The 16,292-nt window shown below is 41.1% G+C and overlaps 1 pseudogene across 1 annotated transcript; it reads left to right on the forward strand.

Annotated features, from left to right (window-relative positions):
- The first annotated feature begins 4,409 nt into the window (after positions 1-4,409).
- Positions 4,410-15,704, forward strand: LOC148843817 (prohibitin-3, mitochondrial pseudogene; annotated as a pseudogene). Its single transcript, XR_016103211.1, has 2 exons — positions 4,410-5,571; positions 15,477-15,704. The product of XR_016103211.1 is annotated as a prohibitin-3, mitochondrial pseudogene (transcript).
- The last annotated feature ends 588 nt before the right edge of the window (positions 15,705-16,292 follow it).

Below are 16,292 nucleotides of genomic sequence, written 5' to 3' on the forward strand. Positions count from 1 at the left end.
ACAATTAACCCAGGGTTGGACCAATGGTTAGACCACATAAAGTAAAGTATAAGCAAGTTGCAAGGCAACAACTTGGACTTAATAGACCTTGACTTGACTACCAAACATAGGCTACCTCTGGGATTTAAGTTGCCTGACATGGACAAATATGATGGGACAGGATGCCTAAGGGCCCACATCAGAATATATCAACAAATATTGAGGCCCATGGGCTTAACTGATGAACTTCTAGCCCAACCATTCTTAAGGAGCCTAATTGGACCTATTGCAACATGGTTAATGAACACTGGCCCTAGCCTAGTGAATAGCTCCGTTGGTGACTTTTTCTTGCCCGTTTGCCTGGGGGTGTGCCACCGAGGTGAAGTTCTGTTGTATTCCCATCTTGGCACACCAATTCTGAAACTTGATATTTTCGAACTGCTTTCCGTTGTCGGAGATAAGCACCCGAGGTAGCCTGAAGCGGCATAATATATTCCTCCAAAAGAAATTTTGTATATTTTGGGCTATGATTGTTGCTAGAGGTTCCGCCTCTGCCCACTTCGTGAAGTAATCCACCGTACCACTAGGAATCTCCTCTGTCCTGTCCCTGGCGGGAATGAGCCAAGAATGTCGATTCCCCATTGTGCAAAGGGCCACGGATTGGTGAGATATTTGAGATCAGCAGCAAGTCGATGGTGGATGTTGGCATGCCTTTGACTATTATCGCACTTCTTGACAAGCTCGAGTGCGTCTTCCATCATTGTGGGCCAATAGTACCCTATTGCAGCGCTTTCTAGGCGAGAGCTCTGCCCCCCAAGTGTCTGCCACATAAGCCTTCATGAGTGTCGCAAAGAACGAGCTCAGCCTTTGAGGGTTGCAAGCAATGCAAGTAGGGGAGCGTGAAAAATTTTCGGTGTAGCTGTCCGTCTATCATGACGTACTTGGCTGCTTGGCGCTCCACCCTTCTGGCCGCATTGCGATCTGCAAGAAGGGTCCTATGAAGCAGATAGTTCGTGAGTGGGTCAATCCAGCTCAACTCTTCTTGTACAATAGGAGCGACCTCTTCTACCCCCCCCCCCACCCCCCCCCAAGAATGCTAGGCCGAGGTAAGTTCTCTATATACACGGTCCTCATGGTGTTGCTGCTTGTGCTAGCTAATTGGGACAAGGCATTGGCCTCAACGTTCTCCAAACATTGGAATCTGCCTGATGAAATAGGACTGGAAGTTGTGTAGAACTTCTCTGACCTTGGCTAGATAAGCAGCCATGGTGTGGTTGCGGGCTTCATAATTGCCGGTGACCTGGTTGACTACAACCTGGGAATCACTGCAGATGATGAGGTGTTTAGCTTTTACTTCATTTGCTAGAGTGAGCCTGGCTATTAGTGCTTCGTACTCTGCTTCATTATTAGATGCTACGAATTCAAACCGAAGTGCATACTTCAGCTTCACCCCGCTTGGACCGTATAGAATAATGTCTACTCCGCTTCCTTGTTGATTGGATGAACCATCTACGTGGAGGATCCAGGGCTCCTCGTCCCAGGTCAGCCTTGTTCTAACCGGGATTGGTGTCACACTGGTTGAAGCTTCCTCTCTGTGCTCAAGCTTGATCAATTCAAGGATTGTAGTGCTTAAGGTACATTTAGCAACGAAATCGGCCAAGGCTTGGGGCTTAATTGTCATCCGAGGTTCGTATAGGATGTCGTACAGAGTTCGATGGCCCATTTTGTTAGTCTGCTAGACACCTCGGGCTTGAGTAGGATTTGCCTCAGAGGTTTGTTGGTGAGGATGACGACGATGTGGGTTTAGAAGTATGGACGAAGCTTCCAAGCTGCTATAACCAACGTGTATGCTAGTTTCTCAATCTCCAAGCACCTTGTTTCGGCATCCTGCAAAACCTTGCTGACATAGTAGATATGTCGTTTTACCCAATCTACTTCCTTTATCAATACCGAGCTTAATACCTCATCACTCGCGGAGAGGTACAACTTTAAAATATCCCCTTCCTCGGGTCGGGTCAAAACCGGGATACTAACTAGGTATTTTTTCAGTTCATCAAAAGTGAGTTGGAACTCTGTGGTCCACTCAAAGTTTTTACTTTTTCTTAATAGCCTTGTAGAAAGGGAGGCAATGATCTGCCAACTTAGACATGAAGCGGCTCAAAGCGACTATACGATCGTTCAACCTCTAAACCTCCTCCTATTTGTGAGGTGGCCTCATATCTAGGATGGCCTTTATTTTCTCGAGGTTAGCTTCGATGCCACGTCGGTTCACTATGTAGCCCAGTAATTTATCCGAGGTGACACCGAAGACACACTTGTTAGGATATAGTTTCATGTTATACTTGCGCAAAATTTCAAAAACACATCGTAAATCATTCATTAAAAATTTTGAAAACTGGGTCATAACGACCATATCATCTACATAGCATTCAACCTTATTGCCGATCAACAACTCAAAGATCCTGTTTACAAGTCTTTAGAAGGTTGCCCTGGCATTCTTTTGCCCAAAGGGCATCACCTTATAGCAATACAGTCCAAGCTCGGTTATGAATGCGGTTTTTTCTTCATCGGTAGGGTCCATCTTTATTTGGTTGTATCCTGAGTATGCGTCCAGGAAGCTTAGCAACTCGTGCCCTGAGGTCGCATCCACTAGACAGTCAATCTTATGCAGGGAAAACAATCCACTGGGCAAACTTGATTTAGTTTGGTATAATCAACACACATGCACCATTTACCGTTCACCTTTTTTACTAGAACTGGGTTGGCTACCTAGCTCGGGTAATGGACCTCCCTTATGAAACCGACTACAAGGATTTTTCCGACCTCCTCATCGACTATCCTCCAATGCTCCAGGGCGATGTTGCATTTCTTCTGTCTAACTAGCCTGACTAAGGGATCAGTGTTTAGCTTATGGGTTAGGATTCTAGAATCTATGCTGGGCATTTCTGCCGTAGACCATGCAAATACATCTAAACTATTAATTAAAAAGCTTACCAGTTGAGAACGAAGTGGTTCCTCGGTCGAAGCACCGATCTGGAGAGTCTTAGCTGAATCCTCTACAGAGACCGGGATAGGGATCATCTCCTTCGTTGGTGTAGCTCGCTCCTCTGATGTCGTATTAGCCGATACGTATCATGTTGATGGCTTCCCGATACACCTCTACAAGGGTTGTATCAGGTCAGCCACTGGTTCAGAGGGCAGCCGGACCTTAGACCATCCCCTTTGGACCAAATTTGAAAAAAATAAGTGAAACATAAAAAAAAGCACCGACATAGGCGTATCAACCCGTGTCGATATTTAGTTTTTTTGGTCAGCAAATTGTTGAACCGACCGGTTAACCATTCGAACTGTTCGAACGGTTTTGACTATTTTTCAATTTTTAAAAAATTTTAATTTTTTTGTCAAAATGGGCCGGTCATTCGGGTCGAATAGTCAGACCGTTCGAACTGATAACCGAACCCCTGGCCGGTTTGTTTTTAAAAACCATGATGCAATGTCCCACAATAGGGAAGCGGGAATGAACATTGTGGGTGGATGTTCTTTGGATGAACGTTGTGGGTGGATGTTCACCACAACAGGGAAGAAGTGCGATGGGGATGAAGTAGCTAGTTCAACCCAGAAGCAGAAGCAAGAATGGCAATAGCTATTGCAACTATTGAACTGTAATTTTGGGTAGTTAGTATAGGATTGGCATCGGACCCAACTCAAGCTACCTCCGGTGTCAATGTTCACCCATAAATCTTGTTTTGGTGTGGCCAGCCTGATTTCTCTCCATCTGCAAAGAACGGATAACAGAGGAAATTGCAAAGAAGAAAAGGGAGGAGAGAAAGGGGAAGAGGAAGAAGAGAGATCTGAGGAAAGAAAGAGGGAGGATTTCAACTAAAGTCCGTTGCCGCTGCAACAGCTACAACTACTGTTATTCAGGGAAGATGAATAGTGTTCTTTCAATTGTTCAAATAGTTATTACGAGGGTAGTATGGGGATTAAAAAATATTGCAACGGTGAACTTCAACGAAAGGCTAATGGAAGGGGGTCTTTGTCTTACAGACATAGTACATGGGGGTCTTTGTTGCAAATCAAAGTATAGTGGGGTCTTTGTCACTGACCTCATAGTATAGGGGGTCTTTGTAATTTACCCTAAAAAATTATATTTAAAATATAAAAATATTAAGTGTGTGTGGGTGGATGGATCATTTGATTTTGGTCAATTTACAAATGGCCACAACCAAATTGATCCAATTTCAACTGAAAATATTATAAATTGAGTAATTTGGGTCAAATTGATTGGGTTGGATGGTAATAAATTATTATTATTTTTGTATAATAAAAAAATTATTAAATATATTATAAAATATAAATAATTAATAATTATTTAAAAATTAAAAATATAAAACAATTATATTTAACAGATAACTTACCCATTCGAACTCGCCCAGCCCAAAATTACCACATACATCCATCTACTCACGAAGCCGATTACTGAAAATAAATAGTTCCAATCTAAATAAACAATATGTTTTCATGTGCACATGATAAATCCGTTGCAATATTTCAGTCGATCACCGTAAGGTCCAATCAAACAGCTTTACACTTCCCTCCTACCACATCCTTTTATGAATCAAACCAAACGGAGCCTAGACGGTTTAGCCGTTTAGGGAACTAGGGTTTTGTTTGCCACCATCCTCTCTCTCTCTCTCTCTCTCTCTCCCTGAAACTCGCTCTGTGATTTCTGAAGATGGGAAGCAGCCAAGCAGCCTTGTCCTTCCTCACAAACCTCGCTCGAGCAGCCTTAGGCTTCGGTGTGGGTGCAACCATCCTCAGTTCTTCCCTCTACAATGTCGACGGTGGCCAACGAGCCGTACTCTTCGATCGTTTCCGGGGAGTTCTCGACGAGACCATTGGAGAAGGTACCCACTTCTTAATCCCCTGGCTCCAGACTCCCTACATCTTTGACATCCGAACTCGCCCCCACACCTTTTCCTCCGTCTCCGGCACAAAGGACCTTCAAATGGTCAACCTCACACTCCGAGTCCTCTCCCGTCCTGAAGTCCCTCGCCTCCCCACTATCTTCAAAACCCTCGGTCTCGAGTACGACGAAAAGGTCCTTCCCTCCATCGGCAACGAAGTCCTCAAAGCGGTCGTCGCCCAGTTTAACGCCGATCAGCTCCTCACTGAACGTCCCCACGTCTCTGCCCTCGTCCGCGAGAGCTTGATTCGTCGCGCCAGGGACTTCAACCTTGTTCTTGATGATGTTGCTATTACTCACTTGTCCTATGGTCATGAGTTCTCTAAGGCTGTTGAGCAGAAGCAGGTGGCACAACAGGAAGCGGAGAGGTCCAAGTTTGTTGTGATGAAGGCGGAGCAGGAGAGGAGAGCAGCCATTATTAGGGCTGAAGGAGAAAGTGAGTCGGCTAAGCTGATTTCAGATGCGACTGCAGCTGCTGGGATGGGCTTGATCGAGTTGAGAAGGATTGAGGCGTCAAGGGAAATTGCTTCTACTTTGGCGAAGTCACCCAATGTGGCGTATCTTCCTGGTGGAAACAACATGTTACTTGGGCTCAATCCTTCTTTGACGCCTGGGCGTTGATCATGGTAATTTTCTCTTTCTGTATATCTTTCTAGAAGTTAATTATTTAGTTTAGAATTGAGAATAGCAATGCTTCTGAGTTTTCACTGTTTCTCTAATCCGTTATGGTTCTTTGCTTCTGTTTTTAATTGTGATGAACTCCAAAGTTTCAAATGTTTTTCGTGTGTGTGTGTGTGTTTCCTGAATTGGAGGCTTGTTAGCGAAAGGGGCTTAAGGCTGCATTTGGCATTCCTTATTTTAAGGACTTATCTCATTTTTTCAATTAAAAATTCAGTGTTCATAGGGGCATTTTGACAGCAAAAAAGGAGACAAATCCTTAAAATAATGAATGCCAAATGCAGCCTTATAGAATATATTTTTAGCTTGAATTGGTGTTGTTTGCTTGTCTTTCTGTTTGTTACCATGACTCCTTATATAGTAGATATTTACTTTTTTGATGGAGATATTTGATTTTTATTGATTTTCAATACATATAGTTTTAGATAATATTTAAATTTGCATTAAATATCAAAATACCAATGTAAGAGAGTGCAAACCGATTCACAAGCGTGGTTGCCAAGTCTCTAAGTTGAGGCTGGGGGACAACTTAGCACCTTGTAGCCTAGGGAATTTATTTATATATAACTTCTAGATGATTGTCACTTGTTCCCCTTTTCTTTTGTGAATTAACTAGTTTCTCTAGTTGGTGATGCAAATAGAAAGCATTAAAAGTGACCTAACATGATCAAAATCAAACATTAAGGCTATGTTTGGTTTGAAGGAAAAGGTAGGGAAAGGTATGAAAACCTATACAAAGTTTGTAAAGGTTTCCCTGCCTTTCCCTTCCCTTCCCTACTTTTTCCTTCAAACTAAACATAGCTTAATAGGAAGAATTAAAATAACATTAAGAAGCCTATTAAAACCCAAGGGATGGATCTCTATTCTTTTAACGAGAGAGGGAGATAAAGAGAGAATTTGTATAATGTGTTAAGTCAAAGAATAGGTGAAAGGAAACATATTAGGGGATGGGGCTATTGTTATTTTGAATGTGTTGTGATAGATTACAGAAGAGTAGAGGTTGTGCATGTGTGGCTAATTGCAGAGAAAAGGCAAAAAGGCTTGGACTGCTGTGGTAAAGTTATTCAACTCTAGTTCCTTGAGGCAACAGAAGAAGAGAGGAAGGATTATGTGGAGGACCATTTGGGAAGAAGGAAATCAAATAGTCTTCAGTGAGAAGAGTAAATCTGAGGAGGAACCGATTGAAGTCATAACAGTTAGGACAGCACACTGGGTAAAGACCATGGACCTTTTCAATGAGTTCTCAACCAATGACACTTTAAGGGATTGGACTGCTGTAGTGCAATCACATAGATTTGTAGAAAAAGTGCAGATGGATAGGAGACCTCCAGCTGGGAATAGTATGTAATTGAACTTTGATGGCAGCTCGATGGGCAACCCAGGAAGAGCAGGCATATGGGGTGTATTCAGAAATAACCAAGGAGAGGTAGTGGCCTTGTATTCGAGTCCAATTGACTTTGGAAATTCAATTCAAACTGAAATAAGGGATATGCTACAAGGAATGAGGCTTGCTGCACAACTTGAAATCAGGGAACTGGAAATTGAAGGAGACTCACAATTAGTCATTTCTTGGACAAAGAAAATCAATTCAGCCCCTTGGAAATACAGACAATCTTTTAGGGAAATTGATGTTCTAGCAAAACGATTCAACACGGCTTTCAGATGGGTAAGGAGGACTGCTAGTGGGATGGCAGATGTGCTTGCAAAACAAAGAGTTGACAAACCTCTTCTATTTTGGGAAAAATTATGATATGATGTAATCTGAGAAGGGGGAGTGGTTTAATGAATGTTCCAATCTGTACTAAATTTTATAAATTATTAATGAAATATTTTTATTGATAAAAAAAGGCAAAAGGGCTGAGCCTTTGTTCTGGTTACGGTTAGAAAGACAGATGGGAGTAATTATACAGTATTTAAAAAAAACAAAAGAAGGTAGAAAACCCCTTTTTTTGAGGGAAGGTAAAGTATATTGTATCAGATTTGTAAATGGATGGCTGTACATTGGGTGAGACTTCCCCAAGAGTACTTTAAGGAAGATAATTACAAAAAGAAGGCATCTGTAGTAATATTGCGGCTTTTCCTAGGAGAAAATTTTTGCTAACATGTTGTGTATAATTTTGTCAGTATCAGAAGATTTGCCTTAAAAAAATTCTGCTGTTCCTCTCCATCCAAATTGTCCAAAACGCAGCTGCAGGAATCATATTCCAAATAATTCTGCCGTTAACAAAGAGGTCTTCAACTCTCCAACCATCTAGGAAGTTCAAAACTGTGTTGGGAAAGATCCAGCATAAATGCAGATTAGCCAACAAATGGTTCCAAATGATTCTACTGAGAGGGCAATGCAGAAAAGGGTGGTCTGGAGTCTCTTGAGAAGCATTGCAAAGAGGACAGTTGGGGGAGTTTATGGGAATACCTCCCTTAGCTTATCTTTTGTGAGGCATTTGCCACGGGCTGCATTCCAGACTAGGAAAGCAACTTCTGATGGCACTTTCCGTGCCCAAGCAACTTTGTGTGGGAAAGTTGGCCCATTCAAACTGAGGTGCTGCATCATGGTTTTGACTGAGATAATTCTCTTCTTGTCCCATTTCTAAATTCTATTTCCCTCTTCTGTGTTGATAGGCTGAAGTTGCTGAAGATGGTGGAGCATATTTTCTAAATTTTCAATCTCCCATTCAAACAAGTTTCTTCTGAAGACAGGGGACTAATGACCAATAGCTCCTTCATTAGGGAATGTCTCAGCAATTGTTGCCTCTTTGTTTGTGGCTGCATTAAAGAGGCTAGGGTAGATTTCAGCCAAGGACCTATCTCCACACCACAAGTCAACTAGAATCTTTTTTTTTTTTTGATCAGCAAAGAATTTATTTGTTTATGAAAATGAATAACAGGTTACAGATTCTTTAGCTGCTCTACACTCCAGAGTATAACAATATACAAAATGTCCCAGATTACATGGATCAATATCCCTCTGTTGAAAATTTAAATGGCTCTCAAAGGATATGTCAGTCCGAGTGAGATGGGTGAAGAGAACTGCCAATAGTTTGGCGGATAGTTTAGCTAAGCAAGGGGTTCAAAGAACACAGCTGTTTTGGGCACAATTGTAATTTGGGTTGGGTCAGCTTTTTAAATCTGGATTTCACAACTTTTTGTTGTATCTATCTTTCTTCTAATTAATGAAATCTTTTATCTGTTTCTGATAAAAAAAATCCCTCTGTTGTAATCAAGGTTCAAAGTATTGATACAGGCCGATACACCGGTAAGGCCTATCGGCCTGTACCGGTGCCTTTATTTGTGTGTTTTTTTTTTTTTTCGAAACTGGTTCAGAGGGGTCGGTTTAAGGCCCGGCTACCCTCTGAACCATGGTCTGACCTGAAACACCCCCTATAGGGGTGTATCGGGAAGGTCACGATATGATACGTATCAGCCAATACAGGCTGATATGTGATGATATTTTGAACCTTGGTTGTAATGCAGCTGGCTACAGTTTTGCCCAAAAAAGAGTAGGTCTATTGACTCCCTGTTTTGCCAGGGTATTTGTCAATCCATTTGCTGTTCTTGTAGCCCACCCAAATGTAGAGTTAAAACTCTTAGCAAGAATGTCAATCTCCTTGAAAGCAAATCTGTATTTCCATGGTGCTGAATTTACTTGCTTAGCCCAAGAAATAATGACCAAGAGTGAGTCTCCTTCCACTTCCAATTCTCTAGCTTCTAATTGTTCTGCTAATTTCAAGCCTGGTAAGAGTGCCATTTTCTTAGCCTGAATCAAGTCTCCATACCCAATTGGTCTTGAGAACAAAGCCACAACTTCTCCATGATTTCAAAATACTCCCCCTATTCCTTCTCTCTCAGGGTTTCCAAGGGAGCTACCATCAAAATTCAGCTTCAATTTATTGGGCTCTGGTGGTTTCTAATCCATCTTAGTAATTTCTTTGTGTTCCCATCTGTACCACTTCCTCTTATTTTTATCATCTGTTGAGATATCTTTGAATGTATGAACAGTTTCTACCCAATGTGTAGATCTGATTTTAATTGTTTCAATTACTTCCTCCTTAGGTCTTCTCTTCTCATTGAAAATTCCTTGATTTCTTTCTTCCCAGATGGTCCAAACTACAGCTGCTCTTGTGACCATAAGCATTTTGCCCGTTTTTCTATAGCCTCATACAATTAGAACTGAATAAGCTAACCACATTTTGTGGGGGGTCCCATTTACAGACAAAGAGTGAAGAAAAGGTAATCCCAAATGTAGGACACAAAAGACCATGAGATTGGTAAATGAGGTATGGTCTCACAACTAGCTAAACAGAGTACAAAAACATGAGTTGAGAGGCACTTAATTGGCCTTCTTATCTGTAGCAAGTCACAGGTATCAACCTTTTCAAGGAACACTTCCCAACAAAGAGTTTGCACTTTGGGAGGGATTGACTTGCACCAAATTTCTTTCGCTGGGAAATTCTCCCCGAGTGGTTCTGAATGGAGTTTGAGTTTGAGAGCAACAACTTTGTGCAAAACCAAAAAAGGGTTAAAAGTTAGGCCCATATCCAGTCCACCCTTCCAGCCTTTATTGTTATGATTGGGAGCAATGTATTGGAATCACCAAGAAGGAAACTATAGGCCTTTATGGAGTCATAAGGGTATTTTTCTGGTTCATTTCCACGGTTCACCTGCTATAGATGGGAGGTTTGCTACAAGTTAAGGACAAGTTGGGCTTATCAGGATTATGCCAGTAAGGCTTTTTTCGTTTGACAGAAACTGAAAGTTGAGAAAAAGTTACTATTTGTTGGGTTATACTCTCCCAAGAGTAGATGGATGTTCTTTCTTAGATTATTGTTTTCATATTTATGAGTTGCATATCCTTGATTATTGCCTTGCCATTAAAACATATGAACTTGATATGGTTTGTTTGGTTATTATTTTTTCACCTGAGGTGGTAGTAACAGCTGATTCTTCTTATCTTCTCTTAGAGTCTAAACAAATTCCCGCTCATTTGGAAAGTAGATAAAAATGGAGCATCGACCATTTTCACCATCATAAGTATCATTTGACCCTTTCTTTAGTGAGCACTTTAAGTATCATTTGTATTAGGGGCCCAACTTGGATGGTTTGAGCATTTGTTAAAATGTTTTAGGGGATGGCCTGGTCTTGATGCACTGTAAATTCTTAAAATTGGTCACATGCACCCCTAATTTGTATTCTCCAACAGACAGGTTTTGATTTTTCTCAATTAAACTTTGAAATATTTAAAGAGTTCCATAGGGAAAAAGTTTCAGAGAGGACAGCTAATGCTACATTTATTTCCTTGATTCCAAAGAAGAATGGTGCTGTAGAGTTGAAGAACTTCAGGCTGATTATCTTAATCAGTAGCCCATATAAGTTGTTGGCCAAGGTGTTGTGAAAGAGACTTAAAAAGTGATGCACTAGGTGGTGGGTGAACCCCAAATGACCTTTGTGGAAGGGAGATGGATTCTGGATGGAGTTTTAGTGGCAAGTGAATGCATAGTTTCTAGATTAAGGAGTGGGAGGGGCGAGGTTGGTTTGTAAGATTGATATTGAGAAATCTTATGACCATGTGGAATGAAGTTTTACAAGAGATTTGTTGATTAATGGGGTTTGGAAAGAAGTGGAGAACCTAGATGTTTCCATGCATAGTTTCTTTTTCAATTCTTATAAATGGTGTACTTGGAGTTCTTTTTCTGGATTCATAAGTTTGAGAGCAATTCCAGCAAAAATTGAGTTGTTAACAGGTTTGAAGGTGAATCTGTTCAAGAGCGTGTTGATCGGAATTGGGGATATGGAAAGGTAAGTTATGTCAAAGTGCATAGAGGCTTTCGAATGCAAAATTGGGGAGCTTCCTTTCGCTTATTTGGGGATGCCGATTGGGCGAACTTCCAATTCAGATGCATTATGAAGACTAATTCTAGAAAAGATTGAGAAGAGATTGGATGGGTGGAAAGCAAAATACCTTTGCTTAGAAGGGGGGGATAACATTAATTAAGACTACTCTCAAGCTTACCAACTTATTATTTGTTTTTATTAAAGATATCACTAAAAGTAGCTGAAAGAGTGGAAAACTTTCAATGGGATTTCTTATGGGAAGGGGTGGGAGGGGGAGGAGGGGATAAGAATCTTCACTTGGTAAAATGGGAAAAGTATGTAGACCAGAGGAGATGGTGGGCTATACGGATGGCAATGGGGCGGGTTTGGGGAGGATTTTGTAAATTCTAGGCCCTACCCTTCTCCCTATGCTTCCCAATCCATACCTGCCCCAAAACCTGTAGTGGGTTGGATATTGAGAATCCAAACTCTCCCTGCACATGAAAATGCAAAAGCCTTCCTAACCCTACCCTCCTCACATTCAAGGGTAGGGTGGGTTGGGTTTAAAACCTCATCTAATTTGCTATTATCTCTTGTTATATATAAACAATAAGTAAAATAACATGAGCAAACAACAAAATTTCCAATTATTTGATTACTGTTAGACAGTGTATGCCCTTAGCTCCAATCAGATTGATGTACATTATGACATTTATTGTAAATGAATAAAGTACATATTTGATTCATGTTATTGTGGTGTGTTTCTGTGTAATACCCTTAAACTGGACACTTATGAGACTCGTGTTAGTTTAGAATGTTCATGGCCGTTGGATAAGTCTGGGGAGATTTATCTTGCCAAGGCTGACATTGATGTGTCGCCAAGTGTTTGGGTAGCCTGTCTCAGCTGCCAGGGTGAGACCCGAGGTATATGCAGTGTCGGCTTTCTTGAAACCCTGAATCGGACCAGAATTCCAGTATTGCCCTGGAACTTGGTGATTAGTGGGCAAAAATGGAATGTTACACCTGACCCCTAGACTCGATTATGATACTGCACTAGGTATCGGATTGGGCTGTCTTTGATGTGCCAATCAGTGAGATCCTTAGAGGGGGTCAAAAACTGGGTATGTTGGGACAGTCCGAGAATTCATTCGAGTGGGTGATCATAGTGACAGGATCAACCCCTTTGTCGGACAAAGGTAATGATCGGGGATGCACTCTCTCTGATGGAAATCAAAACTGCCGGTAGTTGATTTCAATTATTGAAATTTGTTTTGCAATATATATATATATATATATATATATATATATTTATGGTTTCAAAATGTTTGCAAAAGGTTTTAATTCCCGGGATCCATGTGAGTAGAGAGTGCAACACTGTTCCTTGCAGCCGAGGGAGAGGTCCTCTCTTATCGGGCAGTGCTTGATCATTATGGGCTGAGAGGTTAAGTTTAAGACCATTGAGGGTTATACCTGATGGGCTAATCTTGCATCTGCCCACAACCCCTGGGTTTTTATAAGGTGGCTTGGCCCAAGGACCACTTAGTGTAAGTGTTGGGCCCATTAGGAGCCCATGTGGTGGGCTTCAGGGGGTTCACTGCCTTTTCAGTGAATTCGGCCAGGACTTGTAACAGAGGTTGGGCTGAACCCATGTGGCTGATGTGTAGATCAATGTTTGGGTCGCACGCCATACAAGGAAGCCAACTGGGTAGTAGTTTGGAAGGTTAGTGAGCACATAGACTTAATGGGCCTAAAGCCCAATTCGAACTAGTATAATTAGATTATTTAAAGAGGGGCAGATCTGGGATTTGGATTAGCAGATAGGATAGGGTCTTATCTCTTAAAGAGAGTCCAAATTCAAATAAGGATTTGAATCAGGAAACTCCTAATGGGATTATGAGCTAATCTCTTTAAGGCTATAAAAGGAGGAGGGGGGCGGACCATTCTACATCTCAACTCTGCTAGAGATATCAGATCCCAGATCACGCAGAGAGAAGACAACAGTGTGACTGTGCCATCTCCTCTCTGTGTTCTCCTCCAGTTGCTGCCATAGCTAGTTCGATCTCCAGTTTTGTAGGAGTGATCAAGAATATTTCTTGATATTAGTCTTTGGAGAAAGGCTGATCTGAAGTCGTGCTCACAACCTCCATCGAGTTCTTGTTGAAGGATTCGGTTCTTGGGAAGAACCCTGTTGATTCTGCTCTGCCCTACACTGTGTCATTTTCAGTGGGAGTAGTCTTTGGAGATTTCTTTGGGCATGAACACCTTCATTGGATGATACTGTTTCTTTGTATCAGGTATCTCCCTCTCCTACTGTTTTGGTTCAGATCTGGTTCGGTTCTTGGTTCAAGATTGATCATTGAAAATTGCAGTTTTTTTAAAACAGGGAATGTGATTCCCAGATGGGAGAGAAATTTTTGAAATTTCGCCCAACCTACCTACAAGGTTCGACCATCCATATGATGGATTTCTCATCCTTTCAATTACATGTAAAAAACACATAAACTATCAATTATCCTTCACATAAAATTCAAAATGTTATTAAAGTCAACACCTAATAAATAGAGTTCATATGCTTTCCTATAATATCTGTCCTTCAAGCAAAACAACTGCCCTGTTGGTGCAGGTGCCTGTCGGGTAGGGTTGAAATTTCCGTCCATAGTGGGCTTGTTATTAGAAGGGTGAGGGTATTTAATAGGGCCTTGACTGGAAAGTGGCTATTGGATATTTTGGTTTAGGGAGGAAGAAAATTCATTGAGAGTGGTGGCTGGAAAATATGGGGTGGTTAGATTTTAGGAGTCAGGGGAGGTGAGATCATCTTATGGGGTGAGGGAGCAAGAATTGGAATTTAGGAGGATGATTGGTATGGTGTGGGCAAGCTTAGTGACCTCTGTCCAAGGCTAAACAGGTTGGCTGAGTGTGAAGTTACTATTAATCACTGTCATGAAAGAAGGGGGGGAGCAGTTGGTTTGATGTCTGAAGTTCATAAGACCTTTGTTGGATAAATGGATAGAGAGGTTGACGGATGCATTGCTTTGCTGGAGAAATTAGAGAAGGTGGAAAGAATGCTCAAATGGGAAATTCTCTGGGAAATCATACTACCTTGCTCTCTTTGTAGGGACAATACAAGTTCAAATCAAGTTGGAGGTGTTTGGGGAAACCTGGTTCCCCCTAGGGTTGAAGCCTTTGTATGGCTTGTGGCAATGGATAGTATTTTGACAGTGGACCACCTGAAATAGAGGATTTGACATAGTTAACATGTGCCATCTTGGAAAGAGCAGGAGGAAAACATTTGCCATTTGTTTTTTCATCCAAGAACACCTGGAAAAGTTTTCTCCTCATGGCTGAAGATAAGAGGATGCAGAAAAGCAAAAATAATCTGGGATTGCATCATTTTTGCAATTTGTTACATCTCGAAGAAAAGAAATAAAAGAATTTTTGAAGACAAATCTTGGCCAATGGACAGGATAGTGGGGGCAATTAGCAAATCTATTCCAGAGTGGGTACTGATACTACCAGAATTTAGACAAGTCACAAAGGAGGATCTTGGTGATATACTTGGGGAAGTGTTGGGGGTTTCAATTGTGTAATTTGGAAAATCTTGTGTGATTACTTTGGCAATTTTTGTTTGTTTTCTTGTATGTGGTGATTCCTTATCACATATCAGGATGTATCTCTTTTATTATTCTTTTAATGAAATTTTATTTTTACCATAAAAATTTAACTGTTGCCTCTTGCGCCCCACTAATGTATATCTCTACTCTAACAGACAACTCTGGATTTTTCTTGATCATTTATTCGTTTGTGGATTAAGGGTTGGAAGTATGTGACCTTTTTCCGGGAGTGGGGGTGCCTTTACAACTGCAGTTTTTCGCCTTGCGTTTTTCATTTACAACATAACTTTTGGCTAGTCTTCTAGCGATTTTTTTTTCCTTTCTATAATGTGTTAATTAGCGCTGATTAAAGTAATAGTCCTTGTGCAAATTTTCCTGTTCTTATTTATATTTTTAATCGTAGTCTCTAATATGTAATCTTATTTTTGTCACAGGTTTATTTCGGAATATGATTTAATGTAGGGCTGCAATGTGATTTTGAGGTTTGGTTTATATTATGCACATTCAATGGAAGTTTCTTACAAACATTTGATGCTTTTTTCTCTGAAACTATATTTATCATCCGAAACTTTTACGTAGGTGGAAATTATAGATTCAAAATTTATCAGTGTTTACAAGTTACGAATCTAATAACAGCATTATTTCCATTTTGAAATCTCAAATTTTCTACTCTTTCAATTTTCGTCTCTGTTGCCGGATACATGCACTGCCATTCCTTTTAAAAACAGTAATCCAGTGGTCCCTCTCCCTACCGGTGAAATTGACTCTGCTACAATACACCCATTGCCCCACGTCTAGTCATGGAAAACAAGTAACCGAAGTTATTTTTTTTTTCGGCTAAAATGACTGATACGAAGGAAGCCTTAGGCAGAGCATGTGCGGCCACTAGAACTTCTCACCTTACAGTGGTGATATAGGAGAGAACAGAGAAAACACTGGCATTCTCATCCTATCTTTGGTGCCAATTCGAGAGTAAGCACGACAATCGCTATGGGTGACTGTTGTTTCTGCCATTAGCGCCGGTAGGCCTGGGACAGGGTGGCGTGATTGATGCTGTGGCTGATAATACTGATCGGCCGGCTATTATGCCTGATGAGAACATTTGCTGATTCTGTCTTGGAAAGCTAGAAATGAATCGGAAGCCTATCTGATTGTCAATCCGCTTCTAAGGCTGCATGATTTACAGAGTGAGACAAGGTGATTTCAGCGCTGCAATGGGCTAGGGTGATTTCAGCGTAGTGAGACAAGCG

The sequence above is a fragment of the Nelumbo lutea genome, chromosome 8 (assembly GCF_056320005.1).
Source record: "Nelumbo lutea isolate HS-2025 chromosome 8, American lotus-T2T, whole genome shotgun sequence".
Classification (NCBI taxonomy): Eukaryota; Viridiplantae; Streptophyta; class Magnoliopsida; order Proteales; family Nelumbonaceae; genus Nelumbo; species Nelumbo lutea.